The sequence below is a fragment of the Perognathus longimembris genome, chromosome 28 (assembly GCF_023159225.1).
Source record: "Perognathus longimembris pacificus isolate PPM17 chromosome 28, ASM2315922v1, whole genome shotgun sequence".
In the NCBI taxonomy this organism is placed as follows: Eukaryota; Metazoa; Chordata; class Mammalia; order Rodentia; family Heteromyidae; genus Perognathus; species Perognathus longimembris.
In genome coordinates, this window is record NC_063188.1 from 71,168,990 (window position 1) to 71,190,308 (window position 21,319).

Here is a 21,319-nt window from a genome sequence, read left to right on the forward strand (position 1 = left end):
GACTTGACCCATAGGGTCCCATGGTTCACTGGAGCCAACCCACTCTGGTGGGAAACTTGGAATCGATTAGGTCAAGAATTGGAAGGCAAGGAAGCGGAGTTGGGAGAGGGGCTCCCCCTCGCGACCTTCCAAGCTATTAAGACCCTTAAAGCCTGTTTTTCCCTGGACCCAGGGGAGAGTCCCTGGACTCAGGAGAGGGCAGCAGGGGGGAATTTTGATCTGGAGCAAGCAATGCCCCACTCTGAGGGGCCCGGGGACGAGCGTGAGCCCAATCTCCAGGACCCCAGACTAGGTGCCATGGCCCCAAGGCATGTGGCAGGAGAACAATGTGCACAGCGGCCCCTGCCATCTCGATACCCCTCCCCCACGAGACGCCCACCTCGGCTCTATACATATGAAGATCTAAGGAGCTCCACTGAGCGGCGGCAGCAGCCCAGTGGCTGCAGCAGCACACATTCACCGAGTGCAGACAACTCAGCAAATCTCAACCTGGTAGCCATCTCAGCCTCGTGGCAGCCCCAAGAGATACAAGATTTCAGAGAATTCAGGAAAATAGTCCTCAAGGTAGGGGGACCGAACACCCGCTGGGGGGAGAGCCTACTCGAGGGCGTTACCCACCATGCCCTCGGCGGTTTTCTACCGCTTAGGAGTGGAGAAGCCTGGCTCGGTCACTGCTTGATAGAACAATGTATGAGGAGTGGTGTTCCCTTTTCATATATGAGTGCTATGCTCAGGCGGAGAGAAATCAGGCCACCAATCTGCCAATCCCCATAACCTTTGGCAAGCTGTTTGGATCCACCCGCCCCCAATGGGCTGCCTTCCCTGCCCCCTACCGGGAGCAGATACAGGCTGTGGGACTGGCCGCATGGCATGGCTTGGGAGAGGGGTCCCTACAGATCCTGGCAGTAAAAGCTACCCAAGGGACCAATGAGAGTCTTGCTGCCTTCGTTGGCTGAGTGAGGGACAATTTCCACCGACAGTTTCCTGGGCCCCAGGTAAATCAATTTCTAAGGACCCTGGTGTGGGAAGGGATGACATCAGAATGCAGATTGGCTTGTGCAGGAGTAAAGGAGAGATCTGTGGACAGCTGGATTTAGGCTTGTTGGGGCATCAGTGCGCAAGCCGGGGCCACTTCAAGAGGGAGTGTCCTTCTGGTCTTGTAAGATCTGGCGCCTCAAGGGGACAGCCCTCAGGCTGAACCAAGGAGCTACCCACAAAACCTTGCCCCCGCTGCAAAAAGGGATTTCATTGGTGAAAGGATTGGAATTCCAGATTTGATGCTAAGGGGAGGCCTTTAAACTAGTAGTGGGGTGCCCTACAGCCCCGTCACCCAAAGGAGGCGATCAGTCCAGTGATCAGCCCAGTGACGGGCCTAATGACCAGCCTGAGGCCCTCTGGGCAGTCCCAATAGTCTCAGAAATGAGGCCAAAGACAGAAATTATTATATCTGGAAAGAGGTTTCGATTCTTAATCAATACAGGAGCAGATAGGACTATATTAAAGAAGGAGGGGGTGCCTCCTTGGTGGGACTTAATCCCCGGAACCCAGACCTCGGGGGTGGGAGGCATAGCTGAGAGTGAGACAACCAGGGACTGGCTTCCCTGGGATGACATGAATGGTGGTAAGGGAATAGTGCATCCCCTGATAATGACAGGCTTACCAGATAACCTGCTAGGACAGGATATCTTGGAAAAAGTTGAGGCCTCGATCATCACAGGCCAGGGCCTGTCAGGTGGCCCTAGTGACGATCAGAGACTGCCTCCTTCCGAGGCCTCAGGGCAGGAGGCTCCTGTTTCTTCTACAGGGCCTCACCCCCAATTCTAAGGGCCACTGTTCCTACAGTACCTGCCATTCGATGGCTCCCAGGTCACCCAGTGTGGGTGGAACAGTGGCCACTTCCCTCAAACAATCTAGAAAGATTAAAGGAAATAATATCAGAACAACTGTCCCTAGGGCATATTAGACCTTCGCTGAGCCCTTGGAACAGCCCTGTATTTGTTGTACAAAAGGCCTCAGGTAAATGGAGGATGGTACAGGACCTAAGAAAAATTAATGAACGGATAATCCCTGCCAGCACCCCTTTACGGGGGCTGCCATGGATCCCATTCATTCCTCGGGATCGGAATTTCATTATAATTGACATCAAGGACTGTTTCTTTTCCGTTCCCTTTGACCCCCCAGGACTGTGAAAAGTTCACTTTCTCCATGCCCTCAGTTAACTACCAGGGGCCAGACCAGAGGTATGAGTGGGTAGTCTTACCTCAGGGCATGGTTAATAGTCCTGCCTTCTGCCTACATTATGTGTCACAAGTTCTTCAGCCTCTTAGAAGCCAGTCAGATATTATTTTATATGTCTATATGGATGACATCATTATTGGAGCAGCAGATGTCCTAGTGCTAGACACTGCCTATAGCAAGCTACAAACACTCCTACAAAGAGGAGGACTGCATATAGCCAGTGACAAGATTCAGTATACCCCTTTAAGATCTTGGGGGCAGAACTTAAAGTAGACTCTGTGTGCCCCCTTAAACTGCAGCTATCCTTCCAGTCTTCTTATACTCTGGTGGAGATGCAAAGACTGTTGGGAGAGATGAACTGGTTAAGACCCTGGCTTCACCTGCCTACATAGGAGCTGCTTCCGCTCCATGACTCCTTAAAAGGCAAAGCGCCCACTGATGTTATTACAATAACTCCATCACTTCAAACAGCCTTCCAGAAAATCCAAATGGCCCTAAATATGGCACGGATGGCCCGCTACAAGCCTGGGTGCCCACTTTGCCTTTGGATCCTCCCCTGGTCTGAGCTTTCCTCAGCCGCTATTACCCAGTTAGGCGAGCCTCTTCAATGGGTGCACGCATCAGTGGGAGGAGCTCCCAGGGTTTATTCCCAGCTAGACCAGCTAGCTGACTTGATAATCAAGGGCAGGGATACTTCCCGGAGACATTATGGGCGAGATCCCAATGTGCTAACCATTCCCTACCGGCTGTCAGATTTTGAATGGGTCAGAAGGAATAATGAACAGGTGTCCAGTGCCCTGGAGGGTTTTATGGGACAGGTAGATTGCCATTATGGCACCTCGAGGTGGGTGACCTCATTTTCCAGGCCTCTTGTCAAGGCTGCAAATGTTTTTACAGATGGGGGAAGAGCGGGGTCTACCGTGGTGGTACGCTCCGCCTCACCTCCTGCCGATGGGAAAGAAAACACCCATCACTTTGAGGCAATTACTGGACCTGCACAGTTTAAGGAACTGTACGCAGTCGCCCTGCCACTGACCCATGTCAAGCAGCCGATGAACCTGTTTTCTGACTGTATGTGGTTAATTTGTTACCAAACCTGGTGTCCTCATATATTAAATTAGATGAAAACCAAATCACCCCTCTGATGATCCAAGTCAGGTCTCTGTTAAAAGAGTGGGCTGAGCCTATATTCTTACAGCACTTTCGTGGACACCAAGGACTGCCTGGGGACCTGACACAAGGTAATCATATGGCCGACCAGCTGGCCACTAATAGGATTATTGTAGCTATGGTTATTGTACAAAATCAAAACCTTCAAATGTCCCAAGGACTCCATGAGTGTACACACTTAAGCTGGAGAGGGTTGCATCAGAGATTTCCTTAAATTCCTATAAAAGACTTAAAAAAGATTATTAGGACTTGCAAGTCATGTATGCCCTTTCTGCAAGTCCCTCCTCTGCAATCTCAGGGGGTCAACCCCAGAGGGCTAAAGCCTAATGTTATCTGGCAAACTGATGTAACCCACTACACTCCTTTTGGAAGGTTGAAATATATATTTATGTCCATAGATACTCATTCACATGCATGCTGGGCCACAGCACATTCGGGGGAAAGAGCACGGCATGCTGAGAGCCACTTTCTACAATGTTTTGCTATCCTAGGACTCCCCTTAGAGGTAAAGACAGATAATGGACTTTGTTTCATCAGCAAGCCTTTACAGGCCTTTTTCCAAACGTGGAATATTAAACATACCACTGGAATACCATACAACCCAAAGGGTCAGGCCATAATTGAGAGGCATAATAAGAAGGATCAATTATTAAAACAAAAAGGGGGGAACCCCCCATGACCACCTGAGGACAGCGATGTTTACACTGAATATTTTAAATTTCTCTAAGGACCAACCTCTGTCGCCTTTCCAGAGACATTGGTCAAGCCAAACACCTTACTTAAAGGTGGAAGTCCATTGGAAGGACCCCCTTACAGGAGCATGGCGAGGCCCAGACCCAATTATCAGTGCGGGAAGGGGTTTCGCATGCATTTTCCCAACTGGGAAACCGAATCCAATCTGGATACCAGCTAGAGACTTAAAATATTGTTCATCTGAATGACCACCCAAGGTCACCTGCCCTTGAGGGATATCTCTCCCTGTTTTCTCTTTAGGAAAACAAAGACAGTGATGGTTTTTTCCATGAAAAAACAGGAAAGCCTGCCTGTACCAGAGATGGACCCAGTGTCGGCCCTGTTTCTTCCCGGACCTTGCCTGGCGCCTTTTGGCGTAATGTTTGCTGTGGCAGCATGGCCCACAGCATTGCACAAAAACTAGTGGGAAATTTTGCACACTGTTGTTCCCTCCTTTGCCCTCCCTTTTGCTGCTTATCTTATGGGCCCCCCATTGGAGGGAAATAGGAGCTAAAGGATTTGAACACCTTAATGTTTTATGATAAATGTTTACAATAAGCAAGGAATTGGTACCTTGATGCAATGTTTTCTATAATGTGTTTACTAACCTCAATTGTTACGTTACCAGCACCCTGGCTGCCAAATCGCCAGGACCTGAACCTGCCTCAACCTCACCATTGAGGGAAGGGAGAGCCATCTGCACTACCTTGAGTAACACTGAAATGGACCAGGACTCCTCTATCTCCTATGGAATGAGCCAGATAAGAGACCCTCCATTGCACTGTGCCTGTGTTATAATTGCTCATGTGTTACAGTTGCTCATGTTGCATTTGCATTGTGGTACGATTGCTTATGCTCATGTCTGCTTGATGCTTCCGTTGGCATTATGTTTGCATTGCCCTGTGCTAGACAAATTGGTCTCTTATATTGTGAGTGAAAAGCCAGAGCTGTTCAGACAACAAGTGGCCTTTGGCCTTTAGCCATTTAGGAACCCCACGAGGTTGGTCACACCCCCATTAGGACCCACTGCTCACTGAAGTCTGCTGGCATGAGAAAAAATTAACAGGGCTTTCGTTCAAGTGCCAATCCCACTCTCCCCGAGTCCTCTCATCGGGCTGGCCGGCCCAGCAGGCAGGTTGGCTTGAAGTGCTAGTGCGTTAGCCGAAGACAGGTAAGAACCCCCATGGGGGGGGGGCAACCTAAGACATGGCGCGACCTCAAGTAAGGTGCCTCCTGCTGTTCAAAAAGAAAAAAAATAAAAGGGACAGATGTTGGGGACTCATCTTGGCCTTAAGGGGGGAAAGGTGATGAGAGCACTCCCGAGACGCAGCCCTTCCTCCAGCCCTGGGGCAGTGTGGAAGTGAGCCACACCTATCTCCTTCTGGGTCTGGAACCAGGAGGGGTAGATTTGAGACCATCCCCCACCTTGTGCCAGGGAGCACATGTGCTCCCTTTTCGAGGGCCTTGCACAGAGGGCAGTACTATGGGAAGTGACGTAAGCCCATGAGGGGGGTACTTGGGAGCTGCTCTTGGACGGACAAGCTCGCCAACCTATTGCAGCTCATGCTCAATCCTAATCCTCACTACTATATTACTGTGAGCCCCTCCCGAATAAACCGGATTGATCTCCGAAGCGTCTCTGAGATCCGTGTGCAACTGGCTTCCTTGGTGGGTAAGGAGGGAGGAAAAGAGGATCTCGTTCAGCCATGTGCACTTTAGGCTTGCATGTGTCCCTTCGCTCCACCTTGCCCACCCGCAGGTCGGGTGCCCAGGGAAGAGGGTGAAAAGGGGAGCACTGATAAGGGAATAAGCTTAGCATCCCTGCACCAGGGGAATTAAATCTAGCCTGGCAACATATAAAGGAAAAGCAATCAGAATTACCGCAGACCTCTCAGCAGAGACCATGAAAGCAAGGAGAGCCTGGAATGAGGTACACCAAACACTAAATAAAAATAACTAACAACCAAGAATACAGTACCCAGCCAAACTCTCATTCATAGCCGAAGGTCAAATAAAAGTCTTCCACAGTAAGGAAAAACTGAAACAATATATCTCCACCAAACCAGCCTTACAGAAAATCCTCAAAGATGTACTATACAGGGAAAATAATCAAGATCCCAATACAGACAGAGAAATGAACCCTAAATAGTAAACATCAGATCAAGAAATGGAGGGGCTGGGGATATAGCCTAGTGGCAAGAGTGCCTGCCTCGGATACACGAGGCCCTAGGTTCGATTCCCCAGCACCACATATACAGAAAATGGCCAGAAGCGGCGCTGTGGCTCAAGTGGCAGAGTGCTAGCCTTGAGCGGGAAGAAGCCAGGGACAGTGCTCAGGCCCTGAGTCCAAGGCCCAGGACTGGCAAAAAAAAAAAAAAAAAAAAAAAAAAGAAATGGAAAGCTTTTAACAAGATAATGGTAAAGGAAGCAACAAACGATCATCTCTCAACCCTCTCAACATTAATGGACTTAATTCTCCAATCCAACGACATAGGCTTATAAGTTGGATCAAAAATCAAGATCCATCTTTCTGCTGCTTCCAAGAGACACATCTATCCAGCAAAAGTAAACATCTTCTAAAAGTGAAAGGCTTGAATCAAATCTATCAAGCAAATGGCCCCCATAAGCAGGCTGGAGTTACAATCCTAGTATCAGACAAAATTGACTTCAAATTAAAAAAGGTAAGAAGAGACAAAGAAGGTTACTACATACTAGTAAAGGGATCTCTCCTACAGGAAGATATAACCATTCTAAATATAGACACACCAAATGCAGGAGCACCCAACTTCATCAAACAAACACTACTGACTCTAAAAACACTCATATACCCAAACACATTGATAGTTGGGGACTTTAATACTCCACTATCACTTCTGGACAGATCAACACGCCAAAAACTGAACAAAGAAACCACAGAACTAAATAATTGCATAGACCAACTAGATTTAACCGACATCTACAGAATATTCCACCCAGCAACAAAAGAATACACATTCTTCTCCGCAGCACATGGAACATTTTCCAAAATAGATCACATCTTAGGGCACAAAGAAAAGCTATACAAATTCAGAAGTATCAAAACCATTCCCTGCATTCTCTCAGACCACAATGGAATAAAATTAGAGCTCAACTCAAACAGACACCACAGAAAATCCTACAATTTATGGAGACTAAACAACACACTGCTGAAACATCAGTGGGTCATTGAAGAAATTATAATGGAAATTCAAATGTTTATGGAATTCAACCAAGTTGAGGACACAAAGTACCAGCTCCTTTGGGACACACCAAAGGCAGTACTCAAAGGAAAATTTATATCTCTGAGTGCATGTACCAACAAACTGGAGAAACAGCAACTCAATAATTTAAGGAAGCACCTTAATTTCCTTGAAAGAGAACAACAAGCCAAACCCCAAGTCAATAGATGGAAGCAAATAATTAAAATCAAATCAGAATTAAATCAATTAGAGATGAAAAAAACCATCGAAAGAATCAACAAAACAAAGAGTTGATTCTTTGAAAAAATCAACAAGATAGACAGACCCCTGGCAAACCTGACCAAAAAACAAAGGCAGCACACTCAAATAAACAAGATAAGAGATGAAACAAGTAATATCAATACAGAAATAACCAAAATTCAGAAAATAATAAGGCAAACCTTTATGCCAACAAATTCGAGAACCTGGAAGAAATGGATGATTTCCTAGAAAAAATTCATATCTCCAAACTCAACCATGAAGATTTAAACCTTCTGAACAGACCCATATCCAGTATAAATAGAAACGGCAATAAATGATCTCCCATCCAAGAAAAGCCCAGGTCCAGACGGATTCACTGCAGAATTCTACAAGGCCTTCAAAACAGAACTCACACCAATATTTCTAAAACTCTTCAATGAAATTGAAAGAGAACGTTCAGTACCAGACACATTCTATGAAGCCAGTATAACCCTCATCCTAAAACCAGGCAGGGACTCATCATGGAATGAGGACTATAGACCGATTTCCCTGATGAACATAGACGCAAAAATTCTCAACAAAATTCTGGCCAATTGACTTCAACAGGTCATCAAAAAAATCATACACCACTATCAAACAGGATTCACCCCATGGATGCAAAGTTGGTTTAATATACGCAAGTCAATTAATGTGATCCACCACATCAACCGGAGCAAGGTAAAGAACCACATGGTTTTATCTCTGGATGCGGAAAAAGCGGTCGATAAAATCCAGCACCCATTTATGCTAAAAGCCCTGGAAAAACTGGGATTCCAGGGAACATTCCTGAATATAATCAAGGCAGTTTATGACAAACCAACAGCAAGCATAACTCTAAATGGTGAAAAACTAAAGCCATTCCCTTTAAAATCAGGAACAAGCAGGGATGTTCACTCTCTCCCCTGCTCTTCAACATAGTACTAGAATTCCTAGCCAGAGCAATTAGGCAAGAAGAAAATATAAAGGGGATCCAAATAGGAAAAGATGAAGTTAAACTTTCTCTCTTCGCAGATGACATGATCCTATACCTAAAGAATCCCATAGACTCTACCCCCAAGCTACTAGTGCTGATCCAAAACTTTGGCAAAGTAGCACGATATAAAATAAACCCTCAAAAATCAATGGCCTGTCTCTATGCTAACGACCGGAAGACCGAGGCTGAATCAGGAAAGCAACTCCTTTTGCAATAGCAAACAAAAACATAAAATACCTAGGAATAACCTTAACCAAAGAAGTGAAAGACCTCTTCGATGAGAACTTCAAAAGCTTGAAAAATGAAATTAAGTCAGAACTAAGGAAATGGAAATACCTCCCATGCTCCTGGATTGGGAGGATTAATATAATCAAAATGGCAATATTGCCAAAAGTTATCTACAAATTCAATGCAATACCCATTAATATCCCAACGCTATTTTTTTTTTTTTTTGGCCAGTCCTGGGCCTTGGACTCAGGGCCTGAGCACTGTCCCTGGCTTCTTCCCGCTCAAGGCTAGCACTCTGCCACTTGAGCCACAGCGCCGCTTCTGGCCGTTTTCTGTATATGTGGTGCTGGGGAATCGAACCTAGGGCCTCGTGTATCCGAGGCAGGCACTCTTACCACTAGGCTATATCCCCAGCCCCCCAATGCTATTTTTAATGAATTAGAGGAAGCAATCCAGAAATTTATATGGAACAATAAAAGACTTAGAATAGCAAAACCAATCCTAGGCAGAAAGAACAGTGCTGGAGGAATTACAATACCCAACTTCAAGTTGTATTATAAAGCTATAGTAATAAAAACAGCTTGGTATTGGCACCGGAACAGGCCTGAAGACCAATGGAACAGATTCGAAGACCCAGAAATGAACCCACAGAACTACGCCTACTTAATCTTTGATAAAGGAGCTAAAACAATAGTTTGGAATAAATATAGTCTCTTTAACAAATGGTGATGCAAAACTGGTTCAACACATGCAAAAAACGAAAACTAGATCTTCATATATCACCCTGCACAAAAATCAATTACAAATGGATTAAAGACCTCGAAATCAAAACAGACACCCTGAAAACACTAGAGGAAGGAGTAGGAAAAACACTTGGGCTCCTTGGCACAGGACAGAACTTCCTTAACAAAGACCCAGAAAGGCTAAAAATCAAAGAAAGGTTGGACAAATGGGACTGCATCAAACTGCAGAGCTTCTGCACGGCAAAGGACATTGCTCGCAAGATAAACAGAAAGCCCACAGACTGAGAGAATATCTTTACCGGCCATTCAACGGACAAAGGCCTCATATCTAAAATATATGCAGAACTAAAAAAATTACCTTCCTCCAAAACAAAACCGCAAAGAACCAATAGCTCCCTCATCAAGTGGGCTAAAGACTTACAAAGAGACTTCTCTGATGAGGAAATAAGAATGGCCAAGAGACATACGAAAAAGTACTCTACATCACTGGCCATAAAAGAAATGCAAATCAAAACAACATTGAGATTCCATCTCACCCCAGTAAGAATGTCATATATCAAGAAAACTAACAATAACAACTGTTGGAGGGGATGTGGCCAAAAGGTTACCCTACTTCATTGTTGGTGGGAATGTAAACTGGTTCAGCCACTCTGGCAAGCAGTATGGAGATTCCTCAGAAGGCTAAATATAGAACTCCCCTATGACCCAGCAACCCCACTTTTTTTTTTATTTTTGGCCAGTCCTGGGGCTTGGACTCAGGGCCTGAGCACTGTCCCTGGCTTCTTTTTGCTCAAGGCTAGCACTCTGCCACTTGAGCCACAGTGCCACTTCTGGCCGTTTTCTATATATGTGGTGCTGGGGAATTGAACCCAGGGCCTCATGTATACGAGGCAAGCACTCTTGCCACTAGGAGCACACTTTTGGGTATCCGAAAAACCACAAACAAAATCACAGTAAAGGCACCAGCACAACAATGTTCATCACAGCGCAATTTGTCATAGCTAGAATCTGGAACCAACCCAGATGCCCCTCAGTAGACGAATGGATCAGGAAAATGTGATACATATACACAATGGAATTTTATGCCTCTATCAGAAAGAATGACATTGCCCCATTTGTAAGGAAATGGAAGGACTTGGAAAAAATTATTCTACTTGAAGTGAGACAAACCCAAAGAAACATGGACTCTATGGTCTCCCTTATTGGGAATAATTAGTACAGGTTTAGGCAAGTCACAGCAGAGGATCACAAGAGCCCAGTAGCTATACCCTTATGAACACATAAGATGATGCTAAGTGAAATGAACTCCATGTTAAGGAAACGATTGTTATATCACAGTTGTAACTACTTTCAACATCCCATGTGTATCTGTAGCTTCTATTATTGATGATGTTCTTGTATCACTTTCTTGTGGTTATACCTACACTATCTCTGTAATCTTATCTGATTATATTGGAAACCATGTATACTGGTATTAGAACTAGGAAATTGAAAGGGAATACCAAAATTGAGAGACACAGGGTAAAAAAAGAGAAACAACTACAAAAGCAATACTTGTAAAACTGTTTGGTGTAAGTGAACTGAACAACTCATGGGGGGAAAGGGAAAAGGGGAGGAGGGGGGTAGGAGGGAGGAGGTAACAAACAGTACAAGAAATGTATCCAATGCCTAATGTATGAAACTGTAACCTCTCTGTACATCAGTTTGATAATAAAAATTTGAAAAAAAAAGTTCACAACCATGTGTGCCCCTGGAATTTAGAGGAAAGGCATGGTAAAAGTGGATCTTCCTGGTAAACTTGAATCAAGGTAGCACCGAAATATAACCCCCATCACCTTCACTTTTCCAGTGTACAAAAAGGAGTACAGATGTGAGTGGACAATAATAAAATGACTTAAAAGTCAAAAAAAGAGAAATATACTCTTTAATTTGGGTGCTGGTGCCTCACACTTGTAATCTTTCTCAGGAGACTGATATTTAGCTAGCCCAGGCAGGAAAGTCTGTGAGACTCTTATCTCCAATTAATCACCAGAAAACCAGAAGTGGTGCTGTGGTTCAAAATAGTAGAGTGTTAGCCTTGAGCTAAAGAGCTCAGAGACTTCCTGTGCCCTGAGTTCAAGCCCCATGACTGACAAAAATAATGTACTCAGACCCAGTCCTGGGTCTTGGGACTCAAGGCCTGAGCACTGTCCCTGGCTTCTTCTGCTCAAGGCTAGCACTCTACCACTTGAGCCACAGCACCACTTCTGGCATTTTCTGTTTATGTGGTGCTGAGGAATCAAACCTAGGGCTTCATGCATGCTAGGCAAGCACTCTACTGCTAAGCCACATTCCCAGCCCCCCCAAATAATGTACTCTTTACCTGACTTATGTAACTGTAACCCCTCTGGACATTTACCTTTATAATAACAATAAAATTTTAATTTTAAAAAAGGCAAAAAACAACTTAGGTTCTGAAAACAGTAACCATCTGACCATCTCTGGTCACCCCTGACTACGATGATTTTGTGTCCTGCCTCATCTTAGCTTCAGAGGAAGCACAGAGGAAAACCTATGGGCCCAGACATCCCTGCCATTCTCAGTACTGACTGTGAACTGTTGGATTTTGGAAAGAGGAAGCGTGTTTCTTCACACTGCCTAAGTCTCCTCTAAACATCCCAGTCCTCTTTCCAAACTACCTGTCCTGGTAACAGTTGTCACATCTCTCCAATTTCCCCAAATACCTCTTACTATGACCACCAGGCCTCTCTTCCACACCAGAGCGCCTTTTATAGCTTTCTCCCAGTCCTAGTCAGCAGATCCTTGTTTCACACTTTCACTGTCATTTAAGTCCTCAGAGGAATCCCCACCCCTCACCCACAGTACCTCCTCACTCCCTGAAAGGTAGAACACATTTGTTTCCTCATTCCACACATGAATTTGTAACAACCAAATAAACTAAGAGTCCAAGAAAAGTGAGAGATTGCTGATTCCTTATAGGAGGAGCTGCTTGAGTGTTGCTTTGCATGATGAGACAGCAATGCAGAGCTAAATCTGTGGGGTCAGGGAAGAGACTCTGGGAATGACCGAAAAGCTGAAAGTGGAGCTGTGGCTTAAGTGGTAGACCCTTAGCCATGAGCACAGAAGCTTAGGAACAGTGCTCAGATCCTGAATTCAAGCCTAAGGACTAGTGGAAAAAAAAAGAATACATAAAGAAATCTAAAACTTAGTAATAAAAATAGTTTTTAAAAAATCTAATTTCTTTTTTATTGTTGTTATAAAGGTTATGTATAGACTGTTACAGTTACATAAATCAGGTAATAAGTACATTTCTTTTTTGGACAGTCTCCCCCTCATTCCTTGCTCTCTCCCAGTTTTTTCCTCCCATCCCCACATGTATAGTCCATTTTCAACATAGTGTCTAGTGAGTACCACTGATGCATTTGTTCACCCTTTGTCTTTCCATTTCTGTGCCCCCTTACCCTCCCAAAGACAGATAAATGAACAAACAAGAAAAAAGAAAACAAAACAAAAGCAACAACAGGGGCTGGGAATATGGCCTAGTGGTAAAGTGCTCACCTCGTATACATGAAGCCCTGGGTTCGATTCCTCAACACCACATATATAGAAAGAGTCAGAAGTGACACTGTGGCTCAAGTGGTGGAGTGCTAGCCTTGAGCAAAAAGAAGCCAGGGATAGTGCTCAGGCCATGAGTTCAAGCCCCGGGACTGGCAAAAAACAAAACAAAACAAAAGCAACAACAAAGAAAAAAGCTTATTGTTTCAACTTCCTGGAGTTCACTCAATAAATATTATTTTATATGATCAGACGCACATAGGAATTGTACTTTTGTGTTCCTCCACTAAGAATATCCTACTTTGGTCTCATTGTATGTGAATGCTAAGAGTCCTGTATAACTTATCATGTCCTGGTGCATTTTAGATATAGCTTCTGTATATGAGAGAAAACATGTGCCGTTCATTCCAATTTCTTAAATTGGCATAATATCTAAAAGTGTATTTCACTGAAGAAAATCTGTACCTGATAATTTAAGAACATTAAAAAATGTTCAGATTTGTTGGTCATTCAAGAAATGCAATTGAAACTATGGTTCTGTACCACTACACAGTTAGTAAAATGCTAAAATTAATACTACCCCTTTTAGCTGGGTACCTATAATCCTAGCTACTTAGGAGGCTGAGATCTGAGGATCTCAATTCAAAGCCAGCTTGTGCAGGAACATCTGTGAGAATCTTCAAATAACCACTAAAAAGCCAGAAATGGAGCAGTGGCTTAAGAGGTAGAGTGCCAGCCTTGATGAAAAAAGCTAAGGGACACCTTCTAGGCCCTGAGTTCAAGCCCCCATACCAGCACAAAAATAATATATAAATAAACCCATCTTCTTAAGTTAGCATTCTAGGCATGTTGTGTGCTTGAAACTTCATTTCTTCACTCTACTTCCAAATGTAACTCCTTCTGAACCAACCTTTCCAAAATGTTGTTTCCATGTTTACTGGGGCTCTGCATTATCCTAGGAAGAGCCAATTTTATCATCCTTCAAATTTTAGCTCAAAATGTCTCTAGGTTTTTTGATCCATATCTGTAAGGTATATAAAACTCTCATAGAGAACGTATTTTGCAACTTTCTTTTTTTTTCTTGTTGGTCATGGGTCTTGAACACCAGCCCTGCACACTGTCCCTGAGCTTTTTTGCTCAGTGTTCTGCTACTTTGATTCATAGAACCACTTGTGGTTTTCTGGGTTTTAACTGGAGGTAAGTCTCATGGTGTTCCTTGCCTAGACTGGCTTTGAACTGCAATCCTCAGATCTTAGCCTCCTGAGTAGCTAGGATTACAGGTGTGAGCCACCAGTGCCCAGCTTACTCTGCAACTTTCTACCTCATCTTTTTGTCTACCTGTGAGGCAGACAGATTACATTTTCCCTCTTTTATAAATTATGTATATACAACTCCAACTCTCAAGACTGCCAGTGAATTGGATGTTTTCTTTAATGATGGTATATTCATATGATAAAATGCTACTGAGTGAAGAATAAGATCTATTCAGTCAACAAAGTGGCTAAATCTCACAAACATACAATCATATAAAAGAAATATATTAGTTTCTCACTTACATAAAGTGAAAAAGGAAAGCACACAAAATTAAACCATACCCTTCAAAGTCAAAATAGTAGCTATCCTGAGGTGGAAAGTGGCTGAGGTACTTTCTGGAGATCCTTGTCTCCAATTAACTACCAAAAAAGCCAGAAGTGAAGCTGTTGCTGAAATGGTAGAGCAACTGCCTTGAGCAATAAAGCTCAGGGTCAGCACAAAAGCTCTGAATTCCAGACTTGGACTTGCAACACACACACACACACACACACACACACACACACACACACACACACACACTCCTCTCCTCTCCTTCAGAAAGTGTGGCTCAGTAGTAGGTGCTTGCATAGCCTTTCTGAGGTTCTGAGCTCAGTGAATCCCTAGAACAATGAAAAAAATAAATTAATTAAATAAATGAAGAATGAACATAGTTGTTTATAACCCACCCAATGAAAGAAAAATACACAAAGCTATGTGATAAAACTGGCTAAATGGATGAATGAATATATAAGTAAATATAGAAGAGAACACATTTCCTTTACAATGTAAACCACCAATATAATCTATTTCAGACAGTAAAAGGGGATTGATTGCAAGAGAGCAAGGAGCAATGGTGGCTTTTTATTCCATACACTTGTGGGTTGTTCCAGCATCTCACAATGTTCATGTTCTCATGCATTACTTGTGTTATTAAAACATGTATTTTCATTTGACATGCTGAAAGACAAGTGTTTGTCACTGTCAGTGCTCACTGCAAGATAGTGGAGATAAATAAGCAGTGCTGAGGTAGCACCTGAGAATACTGTCGCCTGAGTGACAGAGATAAGAATGGCAGTCCTAATTAACTGTAACATGAAAAACACACTAGGACATGGTGATAAGTAGGATCTTGCCTGACTGCCTCAGCTCAGAGCTGGGAACATAACAAGCCATCTGTAGACACTTGCATAAAGGGGAAAGCAGTATATCCAGTCTGATATTAAAAAAAAAAAAGGTGTATGGAAGGAGGGTGCAGGTGCCAGTGAAGCTATGAAGGAGGTTAGTGGAGCTGTGGTTCAAGTGGAAGAGCACTAGCACTGGGCAAAAGAGCCTCGGGCACAAAAAAGTTGTGGTAATGCAAAGTGTAAGTATCTTATGTATTGGTAGGATATATAAATATCTATGTAGAAATAGATCAGCTCTGAAATAATAATTATTAAAGTGACCTACAAGGGAGGCAGTTCAACACAGTGTGGGGAAGATGAAATGACATCTCTAACGTAGACTTGTGTTGTTATACAGTTGGGACCCTGGAAATGAAAATGTTCTACATATTAGAAAGTTCAAATTCAAATTCAAACGAATTAAGCTGAGCAGTAGTGGCTCATACCCGTAATCCTAACCACATAGGAGGCTGTGATCTACGGATAACAACTTGCCAGCCCAGGCAAGAAAGTTCATGAGACGTTTATCTGAAATAGGCTACCAAAAAGCTGGAAGTGGAGCTGTGGCTCAAGTGACAATGCACTAGCACTGAACAACAACAACAAAAAAGCTCAAGGACAGTGCCCAGACCCCGAGTTCAAGCCCCAAGAGCCTCTGCCCCCAAAAGTAAGAATAAGCCCCTAACAATTGAAAATAAGCTGTAATTATAAACCTAACTCTATCACATTGCTGTCATAGCTTCCAAACAGGATAGATGCACTACTCCTGGAAACTTAAGAACACACTATTTAGGTTTTGTTTTGTTGTATTTGTTTTTGTTTTGGGCATGAATTCAGGGCCTTGTGCTCTTGCTTGGCTTTTTCACTCCGTTGGTGCTCTAGTACTTGAGCTATATCTGTGCTTCTGGCTTTTTGTTGGCTAACTGGAAATAAGAGTTTCTCAGATTTATCTGCTTGGGCCGGTTTTTGAACTGTAACCCCTCAGATCCATCCTCCCGAGTAGCTACAATGATAGGTGTGAGCCAATAGCTCATGGCTATTGTCTTTCTTATATAAATTGTATTTGGAGATCACACAATAGCCCAACTTAATGAAGAAAAGTTTTACTTATGGTTAATAAACTTAGAAATGTGATAGAAAGATCACCACTTGGAAAGTCATACTAAGATAACTGATTCAGTAGTAATTAATAGATAAAATCACTCAATAATAGATTGATAGAAAAATTTAGCATAGAAGGATCAGGCTATTTTCACCTTGACCTACTGACGAATCTTTACATCACTAAAAGCAGGACCATCAGGTATTATGTACCACGTGGTGCACTACGTGTGGTTTTATTAATATTATTTTTGCAAAATAAAACTAATTTTAAAAACCCTGAATGTGGATCCTCAGAGCTTACTTCCATCTCCCAGAAAAATGGAGGAGGAAAGAGCATGTAAGATGCATGGAGGAACAACTGCAAAGAGGATCTGCTCCAGATTAGGAAATACATTGAAAAACAGTGCTATGGTTAGAACAAGACCACTGTATATAAATATTTGATTCTGAAGATTATTAGATAATTGTGGTCTTACTATTATTAGGCACTACCAAAGAATTGTTGCTATACTTAAATGTAATAATGATAGAGCATATTTTTATTAAAATATGCCTATTTTTGTAAATGCATACTGAAGTGTGATGGAATACAATGTATGAGATTTGCTTTGAAATAGTTTAATAAAAGAAAAAATGTAATATATGAAAAAAATGTGATAGAATCTTATTCATTGTCCAAACTGGGTAGTGTGTGTGTATGTGTGTGTGTGTGTGTGTGTGTGTGTGTGTATCTATGGTTATTATTCTATGCATGTTGAAAATGTTAATACTTTTTAATGAATTTTTTACTTTATTGTTATTATAGAGGTGATGTACAGAGGGATTACAATTACATGAGTCAGGTAATGAGCACATTTCCTTTCATACAGTGTCTCCTGTCCCCTCATTCTCTCCTAGTCCCTCCCTTCCATCTCCAACTCCTATGAGTTGCATAGATTACTTTCATCAATGTCCAGTGAGCTCCACTGCTGCACTTTTCACCCTCTTCCCCTTGAGTTCTGTGCCCTTTCCCCACTCTTCTGAAGATATACACATGGATACACCATGCATAAGTTAAAGAAGACAGAATCATTAAAAATGAAAAACTTTTAAAAAGGGGGGACAGGAAGCAAAAATAAATCTCTTGTTCCCATATCTTGGAGATCCTTTCAGTACGTATGTTATTTTGTATAAATATGAAGAGGCACTTAGGCATTGTATCTTTCTGTTTCTCTCCTGAAGAGTATCCTCTTTTGGTCTCACTGTGTGTGAGTATCTAGAATCCTGTATTATTTATCGTATCCCAGTACATTTTAGATAAATGAAAGTTTTTGGAGAGACTGAATGGGTACCCTATCTCTTAAAAAAACTTCAGAGCAAGTTGTAAAGGAGGATTTTTATTCAAGTCTGAAGTGTTTAGAGTCAGTAACTAGGGCAGCTAAAGTGGATGAGAAATGCACCATGCCATTCTCAGCTGTTTATATACTGAGTAGAGATTTTATTATTTTTTCTCTTTTTTTGCCACTACTGAGACTTGAACTCAGGGCCTAGGTGTTGTCCCTTCACTTTTCCCCCTCAAGGCTGATGCTCTACCACTTAAGCTATAGCTCTAGTTTCAGCTTACTGGTGGCTATTAACCATTTAACCAATCTCATAGACTTTCTGCCAGGATTGGCTTCATATTGTGATCCTCAGATCTTAGCCCCTTGAGTTGTTAGGATTATAGACATGAGCTTCTGGCATCCAGATGCCAAAAAAATCTTTTAAAAAAGTAAAAAAGCAACAACCAGGGTTGGGAATATAGCCTAGTGGTAAAGTGCTCATCTCATATACATGAAGCCCTGCTTCAATTCCTCAACACCACATATATAGAAAAATCCAGAAGTGGCGCTGTGGCTAGCCTTGAGTGCTAGCCTTGAGCAAAAAGAAGCCAGGGACAGTGCTCAGGCCCCGAGTTCACGTCCCAGGACTGGCAAAAAACCAAAACCAAACAAAAAGCAACAACCCCGAAGCATAAAACACAGAAAGAAAGAAAAATACTCAAGGGCTGGGGCCGTGGCTTAAGTGGGTGAGTGCCTGCCTAGCATGTACAAGGTCATGAGTTCAAACCGCAATACAGCCGAAAAAGTACTGCAGATATAAATTGGCAGCCATAAAGAATTGTTCCTAAGTAATGCAGTAAGCACTGAAGTCAAGAAATAATATTTCTGGTGTTCTAGAAAGTCTTCTTGAGTCTCCTACTCAGACACCAGTGATAATGAGCAATCTGACTTCTATTACCATGAATTAGTTTTGCCTGTTTTTAGTATCTTATATAAATGGAATCATACAGAATGCCCTCTTTCATGCAGAATTTATTCCACTAAGCAGTTTTGTGGGATTCATCCACATGGATACATGTAGTTATGGGACATTTCTTCTCATTGATATGTCATTATGCAATCCTTTTTTATTTATCATTCTTATACTGATGGCACTTGAGTTGCTTTCGACTGGCTTTATTGTAAATAGTGCTTTATGCTGGGCATTGGGGGTCCTGCTTATAATCCTCACTCTCAGGAGGCTGCGATCTGAGGATCCAAGTTCAAAACTAGTCCAGACAGAAAAGCCCATGAGATTCTTATCTCCAATTAACCAGCAAAAAGCTGGGAGTGGAGGTGTGGCTCAAGTGATAGAGCACCAGTCTTGAGTGAAAAAGCCAAAGAAGAACACAAGGCTCTGAGTTCAAACCCCAGTTCTAAAACATAAAAAAATAGAGCTTTATGAACATTATCCTATATGTCTTTTGGTATACAGGCATAGCCCTGAATCAATTAAACACTAAATTATGTTCTTAGATATGTACCAGTTGGTTCCATCATTTTATACGCATCATAGAGTGTACCTACACACACTAAGATAGCCACAATGTCACTAAGTGATAAACCCTGGAATTACTGTTTTGGGTGTATTTCATCATTGGCTGGAACACCATTATGTGGTACATAACTATATAACCATTTTTGATGCTTATATATACCTAAAATGTAGCTAAATGTAGAATGAATGGGGTATGAAGTGTGCATATGGTCACTTTTAGTAAATATTATTGCTTAACAGTTTCCAAAGTGATTATATTTGTTTATATTCTCATCAATACTATATGAGAACTCTTAACATTCTATAGTTTTACCAACATTCATTGTTGTCTTTTCCTTTTAGTCATCTAACCGGTGAAGTTTTTGTTTGTTTGTTTGTTTTTGCCAGTCCTGGGGCTTGAACTCAGAGCCTGAGCACTGTCCCTGGCTTCTTTTTGCTCAAGGCTAGCACTCTGCCACTTGAACCACAGCACCACTTCTGGCTTTTTCTATATATGTGGTGCTGAGGAATTGAACCTAGGGCTTCAGTATGTATACTGTTGCCACTAGACCATATTCCCAGCCCCACTGGGTGAGGTTTTATTTTAGATTTTCTTGATGACCACTGAGGTTGAGCACATCTTCCTAAATTTTTGGTCAGCTGCCACCTCCCCCCTTTTTTTCAAGGGTTTGAAGCTCTTCCCTTTTATTTCTATTGGGTTCTCTGTCTTTTTCCTACTAGTTCTTAGGAGTACTTTGTATATTCCAGATGAGGTTCCCCCGCCCCCACACCTGGATTCAAATGTCTACTTCACCTTAAAAATATTTATTTATTATTATTAAGCAGTTGTACAAAGGGGTTTCAATTGTAGGAGTCAGGTTATGAGTACAATGGATCTTGGTCAATGTCACTCCTTCCATGGTTCTCCCCTTTCTTTCTCCATCCCAACCCTACCCTCAAGTTACATATTTCAGTTTTTACATAGCATACTATTTTGATGTATGTGTCAGAAATATTTTTCCCATTCTACAATTTATAGTTTTGTTCTCTTTATTAATGACCAGAACTTACTAATTTTGGGGGTTTTTTTTGTTTGTTTTTGGCCTGTCCTGGGCTTGGACTCAGGGCCTGAGCACTGTCCCTGGCCTCTCTGTGCTCAAGGCTAGCACTCTGCCACCTGAGCCACAGCGCCACTTCTGGCCATTTTCCATATATGTGGTGCTGGGGAATCGAACCCAGGGCTTCATGTATATGAGGCAAGCACTCTTGCCACTAGGCCATATTCCCAGCCCAGAACTTACTAATTTTAATGTCATTCAATGGATCAGCATTTTTTTTTCTTTTTCAGCATTTTCTTTTTTTTTTTTTTTTGGTCCTAAACAGGGGCTCAAACTCTGTACCTGATATGTTTACTTATTGGCTAGTGCTCTACTGACTGAGCCATGCATGCCTTCAATACCGTGTGTGTATGTGTGCGTGCATGCATACATGTGTGAGTGTGTGTGCGCATGCTGGTACCACAGCCTGAACTCACAATCACAGGCTCTCACTTGAACTTGTCATTGTAGGTTAACACTCTTCCACTTAAACCACAGCTCCACCTCCATCCTTTCATGGGTAATGGGAGATAAGAGTCACATAGTCTTTCCTGCCCAGGCAAGCTTTGAATCTCAATCCTTAGATATCAGCTTCCTGAGTAGCTAGGATAACAGGCATGAGCCACCAGTGCCCATCTCAGCCTTTTCCTTATGATAATTACTTCTTGTCTTAAGTTTTTCCTTACCCCAAAGTTATGAAGATATTCTC